At 35.5% G+C, this 26430-nt stretch overlaps 1 protein-coding gene across 9 annotated transcripts in view; it reads right to left on the bottom strand.

Moving 5' to 3' along the window:
* LOC132126740 (neurofascin-like) overlaps positions 1 to 26430 on the bottom strand; it is an 85719-nt gene that overhangs the window by 54016 nt on the left and 5273 nt on the right. For 8 of the 9 annotated variants that reach the window (XM_059538197.1, XM_059538200.1, XM_059538201.1 and 5 more), the window contains exon 1: positions 8048 to 8310. The exons of the other annotated variant lie outside the window; for it this stretch is intronic. The gene's annotated coding sequence lies outside the window, so the exon portion shown is untranslated. Of the gene's footprint in view, positions 1 to 8047; positions 8311 to 26430 lie in introns of those variants that run through there. 9 annotated transcript variants of the gene reach the window in all.

Genomic DNA, 26430 nt, shown 5'->3' with positions numbered 1-26430 from the left:
AATTTAAATGTTGATAATTCAACATTAAAAATATATAAATCAATAATTCAAAATGTTGCCAAAATTGGATATTTAAAAGTAGATTTAAACCATCAAATTGAAGGAACAACTATCAATGCAAAGATTTAAAACAGCACCACCTTGAAGAGATTTTGACAGCACAAACTCTTTTGTGCCCCAAAATGATCATTCAAAACCTTTTCAAATGTAATCATCATCAACCCAGAGATGTTACTAAAAACAGTTTTCCATTTTGTCCCTTTTCAAATAGCTCCTAAGAAATGTGTCTGAAATGTGCCAGTAGTTTTATACACCATTACATGTTCTGAATCAGATATCTAAAAGCAGTTTGTTCACTATTCATCACATACTAACCAAGCAGTGGGTTTTATCGGTCTACTGCATGTCTAAAACATGCTGTGACACAACTGAAATATTTAAGACCCCCTTCTTCTCCTATACCCTTAAAGACGACCACCCTCCTACATCCTTTCAGCACAGCTTTAGTCTCTTCCATTCTAAGTGAAATTGGATTCTGCCTAATCTCCGCCAGCACATTCGCTTTCCTCTCATTTCCTCCTGCAGTTTAATTCAGTATTTATCCAATCACAGAAAGGTCACACATTGGAGTAAACAAACCAATGGAAAACCTTCTCTGATGTGTTCTTGTATTGATTTTATATTTTATCCTATATATTCTGTTTTAGTGGATTATAAAAATCTGTTTTGCCATGTGGATATCCTGTAACTCAATAAGACGAGATGAGTTTGTGCCTCGGGAGAGACAGCGATAGGTGGCCAGACAACAGGAACCAATCCGATGGCGCACAGACCCAAACCCAGCTCTCCTGCTAATGACCCAATTCATACTAATATATGTTTTTAAGTCACTTCATTGTTTCTTTTGATTTTTTTATTTCCTTCCTGCCCACATCTAAACATAAATGCAACCTAGCTGCTCATAATCCAAACTCTTCTCGCCCGACGACCATAGACGACCAGGTCACTAGGGCTCCATAGCAACAACATCGTATGCGGGGTGTTTGTGTGTATTTTTTTTTTTTTTTTTTGAGTATAACACTCTCCCAGAGGAGAAGTGTGCAATGCCCATTACCAAGCCAGCATGCATATCCATTATTGGGTGGCAATGTGCTGTGTTTAAAGTCAATGAAGAAGGTACGAAATGTACAACCTTTTTATTTACATTATCAGGTCTGTTAAGCACCACATTGTCAAATCAGTCTCAAGCGACAGGCTTTCAAAGGCACAAAAATGGTGAATAAAAATGAAAACCATGTAAACCGCACAAGTGTGCTGTTGCTTGGATACGAAGTAATAAGGGTTCATTAGAGGTGCAGCAGCTGTGTGTTACTGCACAAAACAGGATTAAAAAAAACTATGCTAAAAATATACCACACAGTATATTCTGAATGATTTCCCTTTTTAATCATCTAAGCAACTCAAAAAAAATTTCTATGGTACCCCCCCCCCCCCCCCCCCCTTCTTTTGGAACCTTTAGGGAAAGAAAAATAAACTAGATTCAAGAGTACGTTTTTTATATCATATGTATGTCCTTTTGCTTCTCAAGTAAATCCTATTTTAAGACTGCTTAGATATTATTACTGAAATTGTTTTTTTGGCAGTGTGGTTTGCAGGAGTGATGGTTCACAAAAATAGCTGCTGGGACTCATTTCCTGGATGTGTCTATCTGCCTGGGGTTACCTTGGTGATTAAATACATTCTGGATCTCTTAATGGTCATAACTGTGCCATCCCGCCTCCTGGGACATGGGTTTCCTGCTCCTCCCTGTGTTTTTCTCCTCCTTCGTTCGCACTTATCATAAGGAGGGATTGGTGGATTGTGTGAAGGGTGTGAATATAGTCTCTAGAGATGCCCGCTTTCTGCCGGATGATAAGAAACGTGGTTAGCATGTGTGTGGATGCTTATGTGTGAGTTTGATTGAATTTGAATGTGTGTTTGAGTCTATGTGTGACTGAGTGTGAGATAGAGTAGGGGGGTCAGGGAGATGAGCTGCTGACAAATCCATTAATTAAACCTCAGAAATCCATCCACTGCACAGTAACAACTACAAGAAACGCCCCTGGAGCTAATTTAGGAGGGTGGGCTTTTCATTCTTTTGTAATTATTCTGGACACACGCTGTCATCAAAGCTCTCAGAATAGAGAAAACCAATCAACGAAAGAGATGGCAACGGAGAACATGTCTCTCCTCGTACAGACAAAGAATAGACATGATGTTTTAACCTCTGGTGTATTTGGTGTAATGAAATGTGTTTATGCGGTTTAGGTTAAAAAAAATAAAATAAAAACATTATTTTCAATAATTTAACTGTACATTATTGTTTCTCCTCTATGGCCCACCTTCTGAAATGCATCGATTTTTACAAGGCTCATCGGTCTGAAAAGTGAGGTGTGCTGTGATTGGCCAGATATCCAGTGCATCTTGATTGGCCGAATAGTGTGTGACAGTGTGTGACAGAAATGTTACGCCTCTTAACATATTGTGATGTCCTGTCTGGCCCGGAGCGACGAGACATAAACATAAAGCCCATTATAAACGTGATATAAACATGATTTCTAGTCGTGTCCTCTTTTGGAAGGCCAAACAAAGTAGTTGACTCTTAACTTTTATAAATAATATCTCTTTTGATGTGAGACTTTAGTCTTTGCAACTTCACAGATGTTCTTTATGCACCAAGAGCTTGTAACACTCATCTGACATGTGACCCCTTTAATAAATGTTTTGCAATGTTAAAAATAGTATATATATATATATATATATATATATATATATATATATATATATATATATATATATATATATATATATATATATATATATAGTACAGACCAAAAGTTTGGAAACATTACTATTTTTAATGTTTTTGAAAGAAGTTTCTGCTGCTCATCAAGCCTGCATTTATTTGATCAAAAATACAGAAATAAAACAGTAATATTGTGAAATATTATTACAACTTAAAATAATAGTTTTCTATTTGAATATACTTTAAAAAAATAATTTATTCCTGTGATGCAAAGCTGAATTTTCAGTATCATTACTCCAGCCTTCAGTGTCACATGTAACATCCAGTCTATCACATGATCATTTAGAAATTATTCTAATATTATGATTTATTATGAGTGTTGGAAACAGTTCTGCTGTCTAATATATTTGATGAATAAAAGGTTAAAAAGAACTGCATTTATTAAAAAAAAAAAAATTCTAATAATATATATTCTAATAATATATTTTCTTTACTATCACTTTTTATCAATTTAACACATCCTTGCTGAATAAAAGTATTGGTTTTATTTAAAAAGAAGAAAGAAAAAAATATACTGACCCCAAATTACTGACCAGTAGTGTATATTGTTATTACAAAATATTTATATTTTAAAAACATAGCTTCTTTTTTTTTATTCATCAAAGTATCCTAAAAAAGTATCACATGTTCTGAAAAAATATTAAGCAGCAGAACTGTTTCCAACTTTGATAATGAATCATCATATTAGAATGATTTCTAAAGGATCATGTGATAATGATCCTAAAAATTCAGCTTTGCATCACAGAAATAAATGATCATTTAAAGTATAATAAATGTAAAAACAATTATTTTATATTGTAATAATATATCATAATATTATATATTTTTCTGTATTTTTGATCAAATAAATGCAGGCTTGATGAGCAGAAGAAACTTCTTTCAAAAAAATTAAAAATACTAATGTTTCCAAACTTTTGGTCTGTACTGTATATATATAATATATATTTCTATTTTATTAATATTAATTATATATAATTCTATTTTAACACAATTCTAACCAATTTTACTAGTAATTTAAAAGTTTTTATTAAAAATTAACTGACTTAACTTTAAGAAATATCTAAATATATAATATATATAAATATTAAAGCTATTTAATTGACATTTGTAAATAATTAGGGCTGTCAACATAGTAAAATTTTCACAAATGTTCCAAATAAAATATGTTAAAAATTGGTAAAAATGAGCTCATTTCTGGTTTGGTGTCAATGGAGGGATACTGGAAAAAAGACAGTGAAATTCGTGGTACAAACTCTCCAACAAAGGCTCCTCAAAGACAACACAGCTCCAAAACATGACAAGCATGCTGCTAAGAAACCCATAATCACTCTTGAAACACGTTTCACACAAGCACTCTATGCTAATCACATTCAAACAAAGAAAATCCCTAAGAAATACTGCTAATTACTTTGTGCTTCGCCTCAGAGGATCCAAAGGGTTCATGAGCTGTTTTTCAAGCCCCTGAAGCAGAGAGAGGACCAGCTTTGTGGGAGACCATCTTCATCCTTAAACCATTCTGACTGAACCTGTTCCAAATGCCACAGGGTCAACGCCGTTGGTGCATTCAGGCACTGAAGAAAATATATGCGCATACTATTAACAGTGCTTTCTTAATTCTGTAGTTTATGCTAAAACCTAAAGCCTCAAGATTCACCTTTCTCTCAGATCTGAAGACATCAGCAAATCACGGCGGACTGACGTCTGATGAATCAGACTCATGTCTATTCCACACCGGGCTCTGTTGAACTTCATGTTTGCTTCGGCTCGTACTGTTGCCCTCAGGCACTGTGATTGTGCGCATGAGGCAACACAAGGTCATAATTCAGGTCAATGCTTTTTAGAGAAATACAGATTATAACTCTGCACTTATTCCTCACATTTTTTGGTGGATTTTAGGCATGTAATACAGTCTTTCCCTTTTAGTCAAAGGAAACATTTCTGCATGCTACTAACACGTTTCTGTCATCACCCGTCATGCAACATCCATACAACGTGCTCTGAAGGCTTCGAGCTACAATAATAACCACAAATGGATCAAAAATTGAGGAAATATACTCCATATACTTTTGATCGTGTGCTAATACTGTAGTTTCTTATATTAGCCTTTGTCTTCTGGTGATCTTGGCAATGCAGGAACATTTATAGCTATTTTGTGATCCTCAATGTGTTTCTGAATGAATGTGTGTAATATTAAATTACATCACATTACAGCACATTACTCTTTCAGTCACACACTATCAGCAGGAAAAATCACGCAATTCATGTGCAATGCTCAAGGGTCCAACAACTGTTTCCCATCTGGGATTCAAGCATCTGGCTCCATATTCTCTTCAAAATGTCAGTTCTTATAGTATGATCTTAAGACTATTATACTATTATAAACAGAAGCATAGGTCGGGAAGTGCTAAATAGCATCTGTGATTGCAATTATGCTGCATATGAGGGAAATTTTGCTAAGTTTGCCACAACAGTATTATAGCGGCAGAAGAGCTTAGCTAGCCTTGACACGAACACAAGGGAAATGATTAATACTCCAAACGAGCATGGCTAGTGTCACCAGTGCTAAATCTCTCATTATGGAAATCAGAAGGCTTTTTAAACCACACGGACTTGGAGTAATTGGAGACATTCTGGAACAATCCATCCACGTCTGGTCCGATCTCAGGATGTAAATGAGCAGTACCAGACCACTTTTTATTCTATAACAGCGCATTTATCCACTCTGAAAGGCAGTGTCAATTATATGAAAGTATATTACTGAATCCAGACAGTGAATTTACAAAGCAATTCATTCTTTGTGTGCAATCAGTGCACATTTTATTGGTAAATCATCAGGCATGATGAGAAGTAAGAAGGAATCACACAAGCTTGCTATTTCTGTGGTATACAATGCATATATATATATATATATATATATATCTGAACCTCTAGTGTGTTGGAATAAGTGTAAATGTGCCATTGTGGGAAAATTTCTAATGTTCCTGGAGAGAACTGAGTGGTTTTTAAATGATGAAGTTTATATATTTACAGTGAAAGAGCATCTCTGTGCAATATCTGTGAGTACATTAACCTCCTCCTGTTCAGCTTGCACAAAGCAATGGGCTTTTCAGCCCCCCATGCACAGAAATGCATAGATCAACACAATCAGCCCCTTGTATTGCATGTCTGGTTGTATGACAGATTCAATAGTGCTGATGATTTTACGCAATGTCATAATGTTATTGTCACAAGTCTGAGATGTTTTTGCCTTTTTTCATGTGCATTCATCCAGAACTTCACTCTTCATGGTTCCGGTCTAGGCCACTTACAATATTTACATTAAGGCGTGACAGAATTTTTTTTTTAAATGACACTAACCATTTATTCCCATGTGTTTTGCAGAGATACACATAGCAGAACAAATCCTGACATGTAGCCATCAATCACATGTGAATGTTGCATATCAGTTCCAGGAGTTTCCTAGAAAACATCAAATTCTGGACAGCAAACAGCGTTTTTCTGACTATGCATGACTGCTATGTTGTAAATATGAAACAGCTGCGCGTATTCACCACTGAATACTTCAAAGGAGAATGTGTAATTATTTCAGCATTAATGAGAACAGACAGCTATAAGTAAGGCATTTGACTTATCTAAATGATTAAACACTGTGACGCTTTTAAATTATTAAAAATACAGTATCTGAAAGTTCCAACATCTGGCAAATTCTGGCTTAACCAATCCTAAAGCGGGACTACCTGTCTATACAAACATGCAGAACTAATATCTCTTTCTTCGCTATCGCTATACATAAATAGCTATTTTTATGTAAACTGTTGGAAAGAACTGTTCAATCTTATGTTTTACAAAGGATATGTATGAATCTGTTTTAAAATTATATTATCACAATAAACTGATCTCTTTATAGTAAACACTAAATACGGTAATAGTTAGACTATACTTTAAGCTGTGTTAAAATGAAAAACTGACAAATAACTGTGTAAGCAGAGATGAAGAGAAAAGGGGGAAAATACTAAGAAAGAGATGTTGAGAGTGATAGACAAAAGACAAAATAAAAGGAAAAAACACACTAAACACTTTCATTAGTGCAGTCTAATTGCGTGTTGAAATAAATTGCCAGTGTTCTAAACAGATCTGGTTGAACAGTTACAATTATTCATTTGGGCCTTTACCACACTGAGACAAAGACATAAACACATCACTGAAGAGTCAAAATCTACACAGATCTTATAATATCCGGTATTGTGGTTGTGCTTGAGGTTGTCAAGGGCAGCTGGCTTGTCTTGGTGTATGTTCTTCAGCAAGTGACCGTTTTCTTCTGAATGCAAGTCACATGCTAGCTAGACACAATGCAGCTGACAGACAGCTCTAGTTTTTAGAGTAAAACAAAGATTACTCCTCAGTCTGACAGAAGATGATGTTCAGTAATGTGGTGGCAGCGAGATATGCAGACAGACGGAAGACTTAAGAACGAATGTGAGAGGGCAATGCAACAGAGTTCACAAAGGTCACAGCCGACAACCCTGATCATGCAACATGTATCCCAGTGTCCAGCTCAGATATCATCATTATGTACTAATCCACAGCCAACCACTCATCAATAAATGTCTAACTATTTTAGAAAACGACTAACTCTTAAATGTAAATGCAAAATGCCCTTTTCATGTTATCTGGCAAATAATACATTACTCATCATACCGACTACAAAATCTGAAAGGCAGACCAAAATCACAGCTCAAAAGGCACACAGTTATTGTCAGAGAGACAATAACATTAAATACGATTTGCCGATCTTGCAAATATTCAGTGTTATCTCTCAAATATTTAATGTAACCTTTCAAATATTTATTTCATGTCTTTAAAAGTATTCTGTTTCTTTGAAACGGTTATACGTTTCATATTCGTTTATTTAAATATTTATAGAATTTGAATGTTCATTTAAAGCTTAACATAGCTAACGAAAATAACAGAATAAAATCCGCAAGTCTAAATGTGTCAGTCCAACAAAGCCCGGTGTAACGCGGTCAGCATGTGGGATGAAAAACACATAAGAATGAATGAAAGAAAAAAAGATGCATGCTGTCAAGCACTCTCCCTCCTTCCAGAAACAAAAAAAGGCAATAATCAGCTCTCTGTAGTCTGCTTTTGAATCCAGGCAAGAGACACACCAATGAAATACATAAGAAAACAAATCCAATTTACCTCTTAGGCAAGAAGGTCTCCGTAACTGGTAAGAGTGAGCTGGCCTGTCATCTCTATTAGAGTAGATTCCTCATTCATTTGTGCTGGCTGTTTACTTGCTTTGAAATCCTTTGACTAGAGTAGTAGGTCACTGTGGCTTACAGCCTGTGCCATCAAGAAGCAAAGCATGTTTGTAATTCCTTAATGACATGTCTACTGAGGGCTGTTATGCCTCTGTGCATCCTTACCTCAAGCCCTTACTAACTGTCTCTGATGTCCCCTCTCTCTTTCTGCTTCCCTCACGCACAGCAAACACAGAATCCCACGTCTGCCACCTCCTACTTTGACTTCTCCCCGCCCACCTTATAAATAATTAATCACCATGTGGGCAGACCCCTCCCCCCTTTGAAAAAGATCTCAACACATGTGCTCCACTGAACAAAAAAAACTATACACACATCAAGGAAAAACACAAATGCATGACATATATGTAAAACCGAGATGGTCAGGTGTGCTGTCCTCCCCCTCTCTGATCGGGATACCGCCTGCTCACAGCTGGGGGTGGATTTAGCGTTTCTCAGGCTGGGCTGGAAGACTCTCCCTCCTCCAGGCTTTCCCTCTGAGTTTTACCTCTCCATTACGACCCGCATCTCAATCTCGTGTACGTCTGGACCCCTTTTCACTCCCTGCTTGCCCTCATGTCACCTACTGACAAATCAATACAATGTCAACAACATGCAATTCTCACTATCTATGATTAGAGAAGCCTAATATAGAGACCAATAGATGCCAGTGCCAAAGAGTTAGAATAAAATAATAAAGATATTTACAATTCTTGCTTCTAGTCAAAACAAACAAAAAAGGTTCATTAAAGAAGTAGTACTTAATTCCACATTCAGGATAGCAATTGCTAAGCGCATGTTGATATATAGCAGAATATGACATACTAGCGAGGTCAAACACTTTCATAGCAACATCATTAAGAGAAATCTAATAATGTAAACACCTTCTGAGAAGATTCTAATTAAAATGAGCTGTTGGACAGTCTGACAATATGCAGCAATAATTGCAAACATGTTATGCATGTTATTCTGATGTAGTGGCTCATCATATTCTAATCAACAATGATTGCTGTATTATTTATGCACAGAAAAATCATACTAAATAATACTATGGAATCTTATATTTTAGTTATTTTTTATATATCGTTGCAAACAATTTTATGGGGTGGCATACGTTTTTGTTGTCAGATTATTTTTTTATTTAAAAAAATACAGTAAAAAGCAGTAATTTATGAAAAATGATTATAATTTATACAGCTTTTCTATTTTAATGTATTTTAAAATGGAATTTACTTTTGTTATAAAGTCTTCAGTGTAACCCTCAGAAATGATTATAATATGAAGATTTGGCGCTCAAGAAACACTTCTTATTATTGTCAGTGTTGAAAATAGTTGTACTGCTTAATATTTTCTGTGACAACCTTGATACATTTTTCCAGGATTCTTCATTGAATAAAAAGTTCAAAAGAGCAGCATTTAATTGAAATATTTCTGTAACATTAATGTCACTTTTGATTGTTGAAAGTATTACTTCATAAACCATGGCATATGAATATGCTAATTGTGTAGTACCATCTTATATGCATCAAAGTACCAGTTTGTACTGTCTAGTAAAAGCTAAGGACTGTAGATGATTGACAGCTTAACTCTAAGCAGGACCCTTGATCCTGTGTCTCCAAGGTGGATTTACAATTAAAAGGTATTTAGATTCTAAACGTAAGCACATTAAATTATGATAAGGGGTATCTTCTGTGACTGCATATCTATCTTCAGGAGTTTAACAGTGAGCATGAATACAAAGATAACAGCTCAAAACCTAATTTCAATGCAAAGTGAGATTAAACACTACAGCAACCTCTCTATTCCCCAGTTTACTACACAGATCAAGGAATGTGGAGATTAAACAGTGTTTGTTGCTGTAGTGTATTTGCTTGTGACCTTAAACATGTACAGTCCAAGCACAGTGAAGGGCAGAATGGGTTTCTCTTATTTTGAGAAATGTTTCACATTTTTTCCTTTCCACTGATGTCTTTTGTAGGGGCTCCTTCATGTAAGTAACTTCTTCGTGATTGGCACAGAAATTACAAGGAGCTGGAAGATCTAAATCACTCTGGGGAAGCAGTGAGAAACAGAAAAGACATTAGAAACAGGACTGAAACTCCCTGACACAACTCTGTGCATCTGATAGGGATGGGAATAATAAAGAATTGAATGATTCTTGTTCTGCTTCAAACTACTTTACGATTATATTAGTACTTTTTTAATGAAGAAATATGAAATAAATGCACCACCTCCCATTTGAAATTGTCATTTGCCAAATGAAGAAATCATTTCCGATTTTCCTAGGAAAAAAAGCAATACAATTCTTTCATAAACTTTCCACATACTTTAGAAATTGTGGTGCCGCTAGTGATAAATGCATGTTTGAGAACCATAAACACAATGCAAATGATTTGGTTATGGTATTTAACCAGTACTGAATAAGAAACAAATTTATTTATTTTTTTAAATAAGGATATTTTCTTACATAAATGCATCAATTCACATCAGTGGGCCATTATTAACCCCCAGAGCTGTGTGAAGCTTTTTGTGATATATGGACGCAGATTTCTTGGGCTTCAAAATCTTAAACCCCATATTTTTTAATATAACTCCCATAGTATTTCTGTTAAAAAAGAAAGTCACATACACCTAAGATGGCTGGAAGGTTAATAAATAATTTTCATTTTTGGGTGAACTATCCCTTTAATTTTGGTTTCTTATTTGGTAAAAAATGAATTTCAGTGGATCATTAAATCATCATTGCATCATTGATCTATTCCATTCTATTCTATTCTATTGTATTCTATTGTACAGTATTCTATCATAGATTAACTGGGTGATAAAAAAAACATGTATGCTTAATAATAGATTTTCAATGAAGTGACATTCAGATATTTTAATTCAATAACTATTTCTAATTTCTGGGGTAACGAAACCTGTATTCACATCATGCAGACATTAAAAGGCTACGAGTAAAGACATTAGACACATTCCTGCTGTGTTGCCGTGCCATAGCATACTGTCACAAAGGGCCCGTCTTTCAATTGCATCAGGTGTAATGCTAATTGCATTGTTTAAATATTTAGAGCAGCTTGAGGCACACAAAGGCAGAGGGATAGGGAGGGGCATGGGTTAAAAAGAGCAAGAGCAGGAGGGGGCGGAAGAAGAGAGAGATGATAGGAGAAGAAAGGATAGAGGAATATGAATGTATTTGAGAAAGATAGAATTATCTGTGGAACTCCAGTACAGGACATGAGTAAAACAAAGAGATGCAACAGTGGAGCATCATGGCTATTTGAGCAAAGTAAGGCCTCCTTTGTCTGTGTCGGGGGAAATGAAAGCTGGAATGAGACAAACTGGATGTTGTTTTTTCTTCTTTTTCAGCAATCAACGGGGCGGCTCATTAGAGACTAACACGAGGTCTGAAGAGCACACTTGGGATGGCTGGGAGCTGCCAGGTTTATGAGAGAGGCCATGTACAAAAGCTGTCAGTAATGAGCTGAAACGGCTCCATGAGAGTCCCACTGGAGTGCATCCCACTCTGACATGTTTGGTCGTGTAACCCAGCGGCTTTTGAACACTTGTTTGTGTATAAAAGGACAAAAGATAAAACATTGTGTATAGCAAGATCAACATAATGCCAGGGCTACTGGTATCACGCTGGATGAGATATTATTACAATTTAAAATAATCTAACAGTATTCATTTAAAATCAAAATACTAAGTAAATGTCTTTATTTTCACTTTTGATCAATTTACTACAACCTTGCTGTATAATATCATTTTCTTTTCTTTTTTAATCAAGTTATTAATTTTTCAGTGAACTATTCCATTAAAGACAGCCTTTGTCTTTTTTCAAAGACAGCACGTGTAAGAAAAATGCGTGCTGCACGTTGACTAATAGCACTTGGCAACGATCCTATTCTCAATGGTTGGTCAGGTCAACAAAGTGTTAAAGTCATCTAGATGAAGGAGTATCCAGGTGCACATGCTAGTTCCCATGCCTCCCATCTGTTTATGTAATATATCACTTCCCTTGTCAATAAGAGGCATTATACATCACAAATAAGCCAGTTTTCCCTACATGAACACCACAGAAATCAAATTTGACACCTTCGATATCTACTAAAACCATGATAGATAACTATTCTGGGGTGCGTTTCCCAAAGACCTGGGGTGCATTTCTAAAAGACCTGTAAAGAGTACAAAAAACATTGAAAGGTTCTCTCTGATCCTGCTGATGAGGTCAGCTCTTGCAGACAGCTGGTCTTTCGTTTATCAGGTCTATACCTCTCCACACACATTCTGTCCTGGTCTGTCCCACCCTCCATTGATCCAAAGACCCATCTCCACTTATCCTGCTGTGTACAGAGCCAGTCAGAGGGTCAGTTTAATGGCAGCCCTTCAGAACAGCTGCTGCCGAAGGCCAAGTAGATACATCCACATTAGTCCTGCGACCCTTGAGACAGTCCTTCCTTTCTTCCATGATCCAATTCACCCTCTTCTTACATATATTTAACAGCCACATAAAGAGGAAACATCAAAGAAAGAAAAAATAGTTTTTATGACCCGAAACAACATAAATTCTATCCGGATCAATGCTATTGATTTACTTTCATATATATCCTGAAGCTCTTCTTTGAGGCACTTTAAAGTGAAAATCACTCCCTCAGTTCCTCGTTTCTTGCTTCAGCTCATATTTACATATCATTAACACAAAATGTAAAGATTAAAACACTTGGATTCAGTGGCTTTATAAATAGAACATGTCTCATGAACATGGGTGTGATATCATCAGTTATGTAAACCATTAAATAGTTGAAGGGTCATAGGTTAAGCTCATGTCACTTGTCCAACCACAGAGCAGATGTCAGGTAGACCACAGCCTTGACACAAACACAATAATTCTAACAGCAGGGTACCTGTCTGTCTGAGTTTCTCCCCAATAAGCTGCTGGATCGTGGGTTAGCTTAAGCAGGAACATGGGTAGACTCTGTAATTCAATGAAGGCCCTGAACAGCAGGGCTATTAAAGGTGTAAAATGTCAGAGTGTTTGGATCAGAATGTTCTAGGTGATGTAAACGGTTTCTCTGAACTACTACTTAACAGATCGCATAAAGACAGAGATAGGGCATTACAGAGAATGAGAGAGGAAACAACTATGGAAGCAGCTGGTCAGAAAAGGAAATGAAATCAATGTAAATGATGCTGTATCTATATCCATATTTATGAAAACGGTCCTGGATGCTGATTGGCCAATGCACCATTCCTGTCAGGTTCATAGCCAAGGCAAGGCAAGTTTATTTACATAGCAAAATTTCATACACAATGGTAATTCAAAGTGTTCTTCATAAAAGAAAATAAAATAATAATTAAAAAGAAATAATCACAACAATAAAGCAAGGTCATAAACAGCAAAGACATCCCTAAAAAATCTGAATTGGGGGGTGGGGGGCTTTGTGGTTTCAGACTTTCAAAGGGTGCACACGTGTATGCAAATCCTACGATATCTTATATCAAAACACAAACTGTAGAATATTACAAGTGAAGAGAAGATAGAGTCATTTTACCAGCGCTGCACAGTACACTTTTACTGCACCATGTTACAACACAGTAGTGTGATTGCAAACAGGAACAAGTATACTACAAAGAAATGTCCTGTCGGTGCGTTATTTGAGCGGACTTTGCTTTTCCGGTAAGCATGAGTGGTACACAAGTGGAGCATTCGCATTGGGCCACAAACAACTTAACAGAATGCACAGTCATAAAACAGAATATTGGGGGAGGCGGAGCATCACACAGCTGAACGCTATTTTGTCTCTTTTGGCCAAAAAATGAAAATCCTATTTTCGGCCATTTAATTGCATCCCTAATAAATACAGATGAAACCTTACTATTACATTTACAATAATAAGTCAAGAGCAGCAATGAGTGATTTTCTCGTTCGTCTTTTGTTGGTTGATTAATATTAATGTTTGACAGACTGCATGGATCTAATAAACTGTACTGTACACATGTGCTTTCTTTCTCAGTTGTTTTCGTTAACATAAGATATTGATATTGAAGATACTGAAGATTAAATATTACTGTTTTTATGTTAAATACTCGCTTTAATAACAAGAATATATAATTATAATAATTTCTGCTGGTTAAAAAAAACGTATAACACATGTGACCTATAAAACAAACTTTTGTGGGCCAGACATCGAAAACATATGGATCAGGATGAAATGCACCACAGATCTGGGCTCTGAGTGTTTAACTGTGTCAGTTGAAGAGTCAACCTCGGGTCTGACATAAAGTGTGTTAAGCCCTGGGGTCGCGGTTCAGTTTAGTCTCCAGACCTACTTTACATCTACACTGACAGAAGGCTGAATCAGAGTGAGTGTTAACAAAAAGCTCTACCTACATATGCTTCAAGCAGCGGCTGTCGTGTGCAGACCCGCTGAACCCTCCCCCGTCGGCTCTTCAGGAGCCTCTATCAACAGGAGGTGTTGTCATTTCTTCAGTTAATTGTTGGCAGAGCCCCGATCTGCTCTCGAGAAGTCTGGACAAGGGAGGGAAAGCTTTGGTCTCCCACCAGAACGTGTGTGCATCCCCCCAAACGTGCGCACACACACACACAGACACCAACGTCTAAGAAAACAATGGGTAAAGCAGCTGGACTGCAGAACCACAAGACAGTGCTGCATACATAATTACAAAACCAAGACAAGCCATCTGTGCCATGGACATCATAACATCTGCTTCAGATCAATAACATTCACAAATAAAGAAAGTGGATTTTTTAAATCCAAAAGATCATCAATTCAAAGCTTCCTTTTTACAGTATGACATAACATGCAGTTTAAGCATTAGGGGCCTTTGATAATGATGTAACCTCCCATTGGGATCCAAAAGACACCTGTTCTGTATGAAAACACTGGTAGTGACTTGTAACACTGTACAGGTCACACAGGGGCTGCTGAGGGCCCTTCAAAAAGACTAAATAAATTTACATGGGCTTATGCAGACTTGCAAAACAAAGACAGTATCTATGAAGAATGAAGGAAGGATAATACAACTGCAAAGCCATGTGTGTCTCTGGATATTATACAGACACATGGCACTAATTATAGGAAATTAACTTACTGCATTATCTTTTAGACTAAGAATAAAGAATAAGAATGGTTCAAATTATCTCATATAATTTTTAAAAAGCATACGTTTACAAAGGCTAGATTTATTTGATTAAAACTACAGTAAACACAGAGATATTGTGAAATTTTATCTATTTGAATATATTTAAAAATGTAATTTATTTCTGTGATGTACTCTAGTCACATGATTCTTCAGAAATCCATCTAAAATACTGATTTGGTGCTTAAGAAACATTTCTTATTATTATCATATTATTGATTTCTTATTATTATCATATTATATCATATCATATTATTATCATATTATATATGTTGCTTAATAATTTTGTGGAAACTGATACTTTTTAAGAATTTTTTGAAGAGCAGAAAGTTGAAATGCACAGGATTTATTTGTAATAAAAATCTTGTGTGTCATAAATGTCATTTTTGATATGAAAGTTTGCAGAGAAAAACAGAGAAATAACATTATTAGCATTCATTTTCATTCATATAGCTTTAAATGCTTATATATATATATATATATTCCCAGACTACAAAAAGGCATAAAGAGTGTCATCATGACTGCAGTCTCATCCTCTTGAGAGCCGTGGGAAAAGACAAGGATAAAAGTGTCACTGCTTACCATAAGGTTATTTTAGATCATCAAATTACTGACACCCCCTCTGAGAAACACCTGCAGGCATGGTTATTATTTCTAGGGATAAAATGCTTGTGCCAAACCAAGGTTATCACATCTCAGCTAATTAGATGGAATGAATATGGCCAAAAATACCCACAAATCTTAAAAATATCAGCATAACACTTTCAAGCAGACATTTTAGTCTAATTTAAAGAAACAGGAATTAAATTAAATGATGAAATGTGATAAAGGGAGTTGCTACCTGACACAACAGACAGGACACTGTGTTTCTGTGAATATCAGGTGAAGCCCTGAATCTGACCTACTGCACATGTAGTGGGCAAAGAGAATCCCTTCTAGAATCAGCGCTTAAAGGGATAGTTACAAAAAAGAAGAAGAAGAAGAAAGATTAATTTATTTATCCATAAAATAATACATACTGGTGTTTAAAGTGATTTTACTCCAGAGAACATGTTATTTTCCCTTACAGAGTCACATTTACTGTAGCACCAGATACAGTCAGAGTTATTATAGTTTACCAAAACTAAAAACATTTTTGGTAGGCCCATTTGAAATAAAATGAATGTTAACTTAAATAAAATATTAAAAAATTTAAATTTTATATTTATCAATTACATTTAATTTAACCTTATGCACTAAAATAACTAAAACTAAAATAAGATATTTCATTAAATAATAAAAAGTTAACTAAAATTAAAAATAAAATATTAACCAAAATCATTTTTAAAAAAAAAAAATAAATAAAAATATATTACAATTTTAGTAGGAACTATATATCAATGACATTAAAATAAGCTTGATGGAGAGTGACATGCAGAACTGAATATTAAATAGATCCCTATAAAAACACCATTACTGAGAAATTACTCAATTTGACACACATAAATTAAATTGTCTTGTGTCAACATAAATTTTTTTATGGCATCCCCTTCCCCCAAGTTAGTTCACCCTCACCCACCACCTTCATCTTTGATTATTATATTCAAGCGAGCAACTGTGTTATTCAAACTAATCTTAATTTAATGTTCTCAAATCGAAATGAAACCCTGACATTTCAAGCTGGCCTGCGACGGCGCATTAGGTTATAAACACAATCACCTTCTGGGTGACTCACCCACATGAAAGCAAAACAGTGTGACACTTCTGCACATAATGACCTTCAAAACAGCTGTGGTGACATTGACCTTTGGGTTATGGCCCTGGAGAAGGAAAAATAAACTCCATCTCGTAACCTCACTGAGATAAAGAGCAATCTGTATCCTCTGAAAGCCATCACAATGACAAACAGATCGATTCAAATGCCTTAAAAGGATATGCTAGTCTAATTAACAGCGATACAAGGAGATGAGCAAGAGTGATACAATGGAGAAGAAATCGAGAATGATGGTTGATAGACATCCCGACATTAACAAACCCTCATTTCCTGACCTTTGCTGAGATCAGCCATTTAGCACTGCACACAGGACTTTCTGAACACATTAGCCACATTAAAACATCATAAATGACAAGCTGCAGCATCTAACTAAAAGTCTAAACAACTTAAATGAAAGGATTAAAGAGCCCTTATCCGACCCGAGGTCAAAATGTTATGTAATGTTATCAAAATGCTATGCTAACAACAAAACAAGCTATCATTTCCAATGTGGGAAGAATTCTGAAATATTGGAATCATTGCCAAAACCTAAAGTAGTAATTTCTTGAGCACTTATTAATTCATTCAAACAACCATTATAAATATTATAAATTAAAAACATAAAGTAGTATAGAAACAAATGAAATTGTGTCAATTATATTTTTAAAAATATCTATAATAGTCTACATTATACTTTATCTATCCATGTTGTACGTCACACACTCATTTTAAATACAATAGCTATATTCATCTGGTAATGTCAGGTATTATTTTGAGGCCAAATTCAAAGCAAATCAGCTACTCGTAAAGTAACGGGTCCATGACTTCATGCAGTAAATGTACAAATGAATAATTCAAGACTTGCTGTTTTTATTTAGCTCAGTTAATGTCAATGCAGGTTACTTGCTAACGGTTTATCAAGTGGCATGTTTAAATGTATATGGCAACAAATCCCTGGCTGATTAAAAATTAAAAGCAAAAAAAAAAAGGTTCCTCTAAATCATGGGATATATAAATAAATTAATATTTAGCCTACATTTCTTTGTTGCTCTATTCTAGTCTGCAATATCTCATAAAACCCAGAGGCCTATATATTATAATTTCCTAAAGCGCTGATTCATTTTCAGATAAGATTTTCCATTCATCATAATCTCATTTTGACTCTTTCAAACTAAAAAGGGGTGTTGCAGCAAGAGGTGCAGATGGGAACGTGTGCAATTTGGCTGGTCTTTCCCTAAAAGCCCCACAGCATATATCTGGCACAGAAAATCCTTCTCTCTCCCATGCATCTGTGCTGTCTGTTTGTGTCACGGAGCACTGAGGTGAGGTGAGACATGAAATGATTTCCTTGAAACTGTAAACGCAAATTAAGAGAGTGCTGGGGAATTAATATTTGTTTGTTCTTTCATATATAATTATGAGGCGCCGTGTAGGATTTAAATCAAACTTCGCTTATCAATACATACATAAAACACGTGCATATTCACCTATAAATTACTCACATATAGATGCATACTACTGGATGTTCAAAAATACATTTATAAAATACACGTGAACACTAATATGAAATCGATAGCAATACATATAATGTTAGCAATGTATGCATACACACTTGTGAATAACTTGCGTATACATATAAACCTTGACGCGTGCATACACCTACAGACACATAGGCTACATATAAACTTGATCCATGCATACACACCTATTAAACACTCGCACATACATATAAACTCACTGCATACAAACACACCTGCACATACATGCACAAACATATAAACTTGATCCATGCATACACACCTATTAAACACTCGCACATACATATAAACTCACTGCATACAAACACACCTGCACATACATGCACAAACATATAAACTTGATCCGTGCATAAACACCTATTAAACACTCGCACATACATATAAACTCGCTGCATACAAACACACCTGCACATACATGCACAAACATATAAACTTGATCCGTGCATAAACACCTATTAAACACTCGCACATACATATAAACTCGATGCGCGCATACACATCCATAAAACACTCTCGCATACATAAAAAATAAGATTTACTAAATTATACAGTTCAGGTGAGAAAAACATATGCATTATTTGTACACACACACACACATACACACATATATATATATATATATATATATATATATATATATATGCAAGTGATTTCATATGTGGATGTGCGTGAATTTTCAGTGTAAACGGAAGGCATTTCAGTGTAAAAGGAAGTTGTTTAAGCGTGAACGGAAGTAACCGCAATTGCAATCATGGACAGAGATCTGTGTCATTCCTAATCGTTTGCTCAATCATTAAAAAAAAAAAGTTTTAATAAAGCGAAAGCTGAATGTTTTTTAATACACACATGAACTGGAATATAAAGATTCTTAATCTATCTATTTTTTTATTTAAATTTTTTTGCCCCAAAATGATACATTTAGTAGATAAAATGTACTAAGTTATAAAAAGGTTGTAAAATGTCTTTATACACTTTGTTTTTGTCTTTAATCATATACTGCATTGTGGTGCACTTTGAGATGAATTATCCACGGACCATGCTATCACCAGAATATCCACCAACATGATCTTTTTTACTAAACCCTTTATCCACGAAACATGATTTATAAGGTTGTGCTTGATTTGATTACCTTTTTGTTTTTAAGTTTGCATGTGATGTTTAACTATTACACTGATAAAGATCCACCATCCCCTGCATCAAAAAACCAAAAGTTAATTCTGAGAATGTTTGCCCATGTATGTGTGCAATAGTGGCTCATATATAACAGGCAGAAGTGCTAGTATCAAACTCTGCTGATTTGTAACATATACATTGATTACAAACAAACAACTTCTCCACATGAACTGTAGGCTCTCGTGCACTTCCATGTGACACCTTTTTTAAGGAGAAAAAAAGTTAAATAGTTCTTAGATATAAATAGAGTCTTTATATATAGTTCTTTATTCTCAATGACACCAAATATCTCAGACACTGAACATTTCAGAACACCGGCGAGTTCATGGAACATAATATCACACTCGCCAGCAGCAGTAAGGTAACTGGCAGTTTGATCTAGAAAAAGGTGAGAATTTCACAATTTCAAGTTATATATAAGCCACTATTGCATGGGTAAACATTCTCAGAATTAACTTTTGGTTTTTTATCTGATGCAGGGGATGGTGGATGGTGGATCTTTATCAGTGTAATAGTTAAACACCATATGCAAATAAAAAATAAAAACTTGTATACTATATGATACAAATATTGTATTATTAACCAGTTTTGAATTTTTACTACATTCTGTTCCTGAAATCCACACTTTTGAAATCAAGATGATCAAAGGTAATCAAATCAAGCACAACCTTATAAATAATATTTCATGGATAAAGGGTTTAGTAAAAAAGATCATGTTGGTGGATATTCTGGTGATAGCATGGTCCGTGGATAATTCATCTCAAAGTGCACCACAATGCAGTATATGATTAAAGACAAAAACAAAGTGTATAAAGACATTTTACAACCTTTTTATAACTTAGTACATTTTATCTACTAAATGTATAATTTTGGGGCAAAAATAAATTACATAAAAAAATAGAGAGATTAAGAATCATTATATTCCAGTTCATGTGTGTATTAAAAAACATTCAGCTTTCGCTTTATTAACACTTTTTTTTTTGAATGATTGAGCAAACGATTAGGAATGACACAGATCTCTGTCCATGATTGCAAATGCGGTTACTTCTGTTCACGCTTAAACGACTTCCTTTTACACTGAAAATTCACGCACATCCACATATGAAATCACTTGTATATACATATATATATATATATATATATATATATATATATATATATATATATATATATATGTGTGTGTGTGTGTGTGTGTACACAAATAATGCATGTTTTTCTCATCTGAACTGTATACGTTAGTAAATGTTATTTTTTATCACACTCGTATTTGGTGCACTCCACAAAACACACTTCGGTACAAATCTGGTCGAACCAGTAAAACCTGTCAGTCAAAGATTGTTTTCTTCGTTTTTTTTATCTTACCAATCATTCCCTCCCCTTTCATGTCAATCTGATCCCCCTCTTTATTTCTCTCTTTCTTGGCCCACTTTTTATTGAACAATGGAGACAATCGGGCGTCCCTTGAGGGTAGATGAGGGCGAGTTTAAATATCAAAAGCCCACAATGGACACCACGCCAGACTCCAAGGAGCTCCTTTTCCTGGCCCCCACTGTCCATCTGCTTATAACGGGAGAAATGATGGAAGAAGGATAGCTAGTGAGAAAGGAGCCACAGTGACAGACTTTCGTCTCTCGCTCCTTTCTCGCCTTTTTCTCATTGTTTTGAGCAACTCAGTCGTGATTCTCCATGTCAGCTGTCAAATAATGCTATTTGTGCCCCTTAATGAGTTTAATGATGAATAGCTGATGGGCGATTTTACAATGTGTTAATATGGAAATTATTACCACATTATTTTATGTTTCATTACATTTGTTGGTACAGGACAATCTTATAGGGATAGTTTACCCACAAATAAAAAAATCTGCCAAAAATATCCCCCCTTATGTTGTTCCAAACCGTTTGTTCATCTTCGGAACACAAATTAAGACACTTTCGATGAATTTCAAGAGCTTTCTGACCCTGACAATAATGCAACTACCACGTTCAAGGCCTAGAAAGGTATAAGACATTGATAAAACCTTAGTTTTATGAATCTACGAAAATACTTCTTGTGCACAAAGAAAACAAAAATAATTGCTTCATTTAATTATTTCTTCTCTTCCATTTAAGTCTTTGGGGCATATATATATTTTTTTATAGTAAATCAATACAAAAAATAAACATAAGTATATAAAAATACAGTGAAAATTACTTGTATATTACTTTCTCTCGCACCTGGATTATTATATAAAAACAACTGGGTTTTGGAATTAAATGGTCAATTTGCTTGCCACAAAATATATTAAGCAGCTCAGCTGTTTTGTATAATTTTATAATTCAATTTTTATAATAACAACACTGATAATAATAATTAGAAAAGTTTCTTGAGCACCAAATCATCACAAGAATTGATTACTTTTTAAAATGCATTACAATAGAAAAGCCTTTGTGAGCATAACACAGTTACTAACTATTGAATAGTAGTGTATCATTAAAATATCAATATCAAAATAAATTAAAATGCATTTATTTACTGTAGCTAGAGATGGCACAATGCATTTGACAAACACATTATCTGTCTGTTAGAAAACTTACAGAAACAATATATGAGGACACAAACAGTCCTCTCTTCTCTTTCTCGAAACCTCCCTCCCCTCAAGCCCTAAGGCTCAGGTTTCCCAACAGGAATGAGTCTTCATTTTCCCCACATGATCCTGTTCTGACTGCATGACACAAATACAGAAAGCTAAATCTCACAGTAATTGGTACAAGACCGCTGACATAAATAAAGAATCTTAAGTCTTAAAATGTGTGAAACCATACTAATAAGAACAAAGAGGCCAATTTGAAGATGCCAGGCAGTTCTAGTCTAAATGTGGTTCTTCCATTTCTAACAACATCAAGTGCAAAACCTCACACCTTGACCTCCGAACCATTCACATTCCAAAAAATGGCTTATAATTGTCTATTTATTTCATTCAAACAAGAGAACAAGACAAGACATGCATCATGTTTTCCCCATTGTTTACGGCGACAGGTGTTTCCACCTGAGCAAAATTGATGGGGAGATTCCAGGGCTTGCTGACCTTCTGTGATCCCGAGGGATACACGGATCTAATGAAGACCCCATCTCCGTCACCCTTGAACAAGATACAATGTGAAAATGTGTCATATCAGATGACTCCATTGCTAATTTGATCAAAAGGGTTATTGATTTCCTAGGCTAACTACACTGACTGTAATCTAGTGAAAAATGATTCAACCATATGGCTTTAAATTGGATATGGAAACTGTTTTCTCCGAAAATCAATTATACATTAATATGCAGGATTCATTTTAAACATGGACTTATTACTCCTAATGACAAGCTGTCCTGCTGAAAAGTTCACAGTTATGAGATTTTACTTTGAGCGGTTTTGTTGATGAATAGTCCACCCAAAAATTAAAATGTACTCATCCCTCAGACTATCCAGATGAATCTGTTTCTTGTTGAATCTATGTTTTTATCAGCTGTTTAAACTATGATTCTGATGGCACCCATTCACCGCATTAGATAAAACATTTTTTTAATGCATTTAACTATGGGTGTGTATGGATAGTCGAACATTCAAATATTCGTTCTGCTCTAATTATTCGATAAATAAAAATGATATTTGAATTAAAAAAAAAAAATTCACAATAAAACCTAATTTGGTCCCTTTTTGTGATTCTCCTCGGCATATTTGATGATGTATGCAAGCAAAAAATTATTAATGAATGAATAAGTGTCGTTCACATATCGCGCCTAAAAACGTGTGGAAAACGCTAGGTGCGCCGCTTTCTCCTTCTTTCCATAGCGCTTGGGCAGAAGCATTCCTGAGGCGTCTGCCATTGCTAAGCAACAATGACGTGCTCTCTCCATGAAGACGTGGAAATTTCAGCAAAGGATAAATAGATTTGCAGCACAAAAATCCTAAACTTACTAAATTTATTTCAAAATGGCAATCCATATACAGCTTTGATCACCTGTTCATTCATCTTGGCTGAGCTTTCAACGTTGTTACGGGAAAGGATGAAGCTGAATGTTTAGTTCTTGTCACATGACCTGCGGTGCGCTTGCGGCATTCTGAAAAGTTGAGATGTTTTTAACTCGGTGCAGTGCGGACGCGCCTGTAAAAAACGGGCATCGCTTCCATTGTGAGCGCGCATACCGTGCGCCTGCATTGGAAATAACGAACTTGAGCGTGCAAAAGACGCGATATGTGAATGGCCCCTAAGAACTGCGGCCTTCTACAGTACTTCAAATATGCCGTAGAGAATCAGAGAAAGTGACCGAATTCAAGAACATTATTGCGGCATCTCTCAAGCAATGAATAAACACTGCTAACTTGGAGAATGCAGTGAAAACTCCTCTCCTCGTATCTGCCCTAGACCCTCTGCACAAATATCTCAGGTTTCTCGATGAAAACATGAGAGAAGTAAGAAAAAAAAAACTTTTTGAACATTATCAGAACATTTTCCTTGATGCGAGTGGTGCGGATGCAGCCGCCATCACCAACGATGAAGAGGATGCAATGCCCACTCGTCGGAAAAGGCTGAGCCAGTTCTTCAGCGATGATTACAGAGAGTCCAGCCGAGACGAGTGGGAACAGTTCTTGCTGGAGCCATGTATTCCACCGGATGAGGATCCCATTCAGTGGTGGAACGAAAACACGAAGCGCTTCACAAAACTTATTCGCTTAGCACACTGTTATTTGCGAGTCCTGCCAACGTCTGTGCCGTCAGAGTTTTCTCCGCGGCCGGCCTTATTGTTAACACTACAGACTACGATTTTCCCCCGATCATGTTTACATGCCCGTGTTTCTTAACAAGAACATGTAAAACAATAGAAAAAAAAGCAAAAAAGATTTGCTGACAGTTTCAAAGTTAAGTGTAGGCTACGTTCTACAATAGCCTAATTGCTGCAGGCTGCTTTACGTTTTTTCTGTGTACACTTTTTTTTTTTTTGCTTTTAATCTGTACTTTTGTTTTTTTTGCATGCATTGTTAAAGGTTTTCAGCTACAAAACACGATGTGTAATGTTCAAGCTTATTTGTGTGTAAGCTTGTTCAAAATGACGGAAACAATAAATGTTGCTAAAAAATAACGTCTGTCTCATTAAACTTAATTGTGAGCCCAAATATTCGAATGTGATATTTGCGGAAAACGCCCATCCCTACATTTAACCCATCCAAAGTGCACACACACAGCAGTGAACACACACCCGGAGCAGTGGGCAGCCATTTATGCTGCGGCGCCCGAGAAGCAGTTCGGGGTTTGGTGCCTTGCTCAAGGGCACCTAAGTCATGGTATTGCCGGCCCAAGACTCGAACACACAACCCTAGGGATAGGAGTCAACCTCTCTAACCACTAGGCCATGACTTCCCCTTATTTACTGGTTAACAAGTACAAACTTCACAATCACGGGAAGAAGGAGGCAGGAACCGACGGACATTCAAATAAAGCTTTTAATAACAAAATAAACACAAAACAGTGCGACAGCCCCTCGCGGACGACTGTTGTGCACAAACAAAACCAAACACTAAATAAAGCCCAGGCCTGGTCCTCTATCGTCCTTCACTCTCTTCGCTCCTCTTTTGTATCCTTCCAATGGGACTCGAGACCGGTGAGTGGAGCAGGTGTCACTCATTTCTCAATCACTTAACCGGGCTCGCTCCGTTCCCACGGCTCTCGCCCCCTTGTTAGCTTTTTCAGCTAACATTTACCATCCAGTCCCCAGCGTTCTGTGACTCTGGTACCTCAAACATCTTTCATTCAATGAGTTTTAACAAAACAAATCCCCAAGGAGTTCAATGGTTCTGCACTAAAGAAAAGGCATCCTCTGTTACAAGATTTCCTCCTTTCAACCATAAACAATACTGCAAATCAAACAAGAAGGTACACATTAAAAGGTATATTCTAACCCTTTTCAACATCAAAGGTATATTCTAACCTTTTTCAACATCATATTTATTATGTACAATGTAAAACCTGTGTCAACATGTGATTGAAGGAGCCTCTCTGATGTCATAGGTTTGTTTGATCGCTAAAGAAAGAAGCATCCAACTCTTTAAAATGACTCAAAGTGATAGTCAGTTGAAGCCTTTTTTATTCAGACTCTTTTCAAATAAAAGTGTCTGTTCATTTAAACTATATTTAACTCAGCTTCTATTAAATGTTGATAAAAGGTCTGATTGCATTGTTTACTTTTGACTTTTGATAGTATCGTTCAAGAAAGTGGTTATGGTTCATTGTCCAGTTTTGATATTTATAATGAACGGAGACTTTGCAAAGCTGATCTAGCTACTTTAGTTAAAAAAAGGCAACCGAAAGGTATTTATGTATATATCTGTATATATATATATTAGTGCTGGGCGCGATTAATTGCATCCAAAATAAAAGTTTTTGTTTACATAATAAATGTGTGTGTACTGTGTATATTTATTATGTATATATGTAATACACACACATGAATGCATACATTTAAGAAAAATATGTTATGTTTATATATTAAATATATGTATATACATTATATATTATATATGATATGAATATAAATATAAATTATTAAATAAATAATTATTAAATCAATATAGTATAAATAATATATATATACTCAGTACACAAACAAAAATCTTTATTTTGGATGCGATTAATCGTTTAAATGCATATTCAGTATGT

The sequence above is a fragment of the Carassius carassius genome, chromosome 44, assembly GCF_963082965.1.
Source record: "Carassius carassius chromosome 44, fCarCar2.1, whole genome shotgun sequence".
Lineage (NCBI taxonomy): Eukaryota > Metazoa > Chordata > Actinopteri > Cypriniformes > Cyprinidae > Carassius > Carassius carassius.
The sequence above is the reverse complement of the archived record's forward strand: the minus strand, read 5'-3'. Positions and strand labels throughout refer to the sequence as shown.